The following is a 2,120-nucleotide window of genomic DNA, read 5'->3' on the forward strand; positions in this document are numbered from 1 at the left end:
AGAAGCCATCGCGATGAGAAGCCCGTGCACTGCAACCAAGAATAGCCCCCACTCACCGCAACTAGAGAAAGCCCGCACGCAGCAACGAAGACCCAACAAAGCCAAAAATAAATAAATTTATTTTAAAAAAGAAAAAAAACAAAAAAGGTCTTGCTAAAAAAAAAATAAAAGTATGGCATAATTCAGTAGTATTTGAAAATGATATGAATAATTTATTTTGTGCTCTCGATAACCAAACTGTGTAAAATCACTAGTTTTTAAAACTTATTTCTTCTTCATGACATAGCCAGATCTAAATGAATAGAGTTGAATTATTTGAAATGTGTTTTAATTTTCCACTTATTTTAAAGTTGAAGTTTTACTGACTGAACTTTGTTTGCATGAAGTAAGATACGTTTGCAATATTGTAAATATATATATTTTTTTCATAGGTAAACAGATAATTCAAGAATTCAAGCTAAAGTGATTACTCTATGAGACCAGGATCCTGTCTTCTGACTGTATGTATTACATTAATTCACTGATCAAAAACTTGAATAATGTCCTAGTGTTCCACTTTTTGTATTTTTTATTCTGAAGTCTTAGGTTTCAACCTCAATTATAGGGGAAATCTAGCCAAAGGCTTTTAAATAAGAATTTTAAGGAACAGGAAATGGAAGGTGAAATCATGACAAATTATATACTAATACCTATTTACCTTACATCTGAGGAGTAACTTTAAAATTTCTTAGATAAAAAGAATGTCTCCATATCCCTATGGAAACAAATATCAGTGTTGTAGAAACATTATAGGCAAGAATTTCTTCCTGATTTTGGAACACTTGGTAAGGCTCTAAAAGACAAAGAGGGTGAAGAGTTATTTGAATCTGTGTGTATACAAATACATTCAGATATATGAGGGGACACGTGACATCTGGGACCATATCACTATATGGTTTTATAGCTTGATGTTGGAAATTGGGAGATGATGCTGTATGAAACATATCTAAATTTTGCATGGGATAGCATTTTCCTGTGCCCTCTATGTATGCCAATTAATGCACAATGATGAATGTCGGTTGCATTTGATATAAGTCATTTAAAGAGTAGAATATTAAACATTTAACAACTAAATGGAGTGTTTATGGCTTGTCCACACCTGCCTCCAACTTCCCCCAAAAAGAAGACAGTACAGAAAGAACTCCTTATGTCCTTAAGGCTTTAAAAATAAATGCAATGCTCACTTCAGCAGCACACATACTAAAACTGGAATGATACAGAGAAGATTAACATGGTCCCTGAGCAAGGATGACATGTACATTCTTCAGGTGTCTCATATTTTTTAACATGAGGCAAGTTTTTAAAAGGTTGAATTCTGTCTCTAGTCAACAAAAGTTTTTAGATAGAAAAAAAAAAAAACTGTCAAAGCCAGTCACATCTGTGAATAAATTTTTTTTTAACCAGATCTGTGTGTTGTGAATATATGTACTTCAGTATGAAAGTAGTCATGAGATCATTAACTTCAAGTTATGACTTCCAGAAATAAATGATAGATAGTTAGAAAGACAGACAGATAGATGATAGAGAGAATCTCAGGTGCAAAGGGGACAACTTTTTATTTAATGAAAGATGAACAAAAAATTTTTATTGGAAAAAAGATTTTAGTCATATAATAAAATTCTTAGACTTCTAACTCTAAACTATGCTTAAATTCCTTGTCTTTTTTATAAGAACTTGATAAAGAAACCAAAGCCATTATTTGCTTAAAGTTTTGTAATTCTATGAAATAGTTCCAAACAATTAAACTTTAAATAATAACTATTTCATTTTTTATACTGTATACTGAAGAAGACAAAGAGAAAGAAGTCTAATATTCATTGAAAGCTGTCTAGTTAGTACCTGGTGTTAAATACTTTACATGTATTATTTGTCTGGTTTTAGAGAAGTTCCTAAGCTATTAAAATCAAAATTATGATCATTTTGCAATATTTCCAAGTCACTATTGAAAATATAGCAGACGTTCAAATTAGAAATCAATTTTAGGGACTGAATATTTTGCAAGACAAAAAGTATATTTTGTTTACTGAAAAAACAGTCATGAATGCAGTTTGCATCTTGCCAAATCTTCTTATCCTTGGCTT

The 2,120-nt window shown here is 31.0% G+C and overlaps 1 non-coding gene across 1 annotated transcript; it reads left to right on the forward strand.

Moving 5' to 3' along the window:
- The first annotated feature begins 1,215 nt into the window (after positions 1 to 1,215).
- Positions 1,216 to 1,322, forward strand: LOC118891391. Its single transcript, XR_005018974.1, has one exon. It is a non-coding gene; the product is annotated as a U6 spliceosomal RNA (small nuclear RNA).
- Positions 1,323 to 2,120: the final 798 nt, after the last annotated feature.

This window comes from Balaenoptera musculus, chromosome 2, assembly GCF_009873245.2.
Source record: "Balaenoptera musculus isolate JJ_BM4_2016_0621 chromosome 2, mBalMus1.pri.v3, whole genome shotgun sequence".
NCBI classification, from domain to species: Eukaryota; Metazoa; Chordata; class Mammalia; order Artiodactyla; family Balaenopteridae; genus Balaenoptera; species Balaenoptera musculus.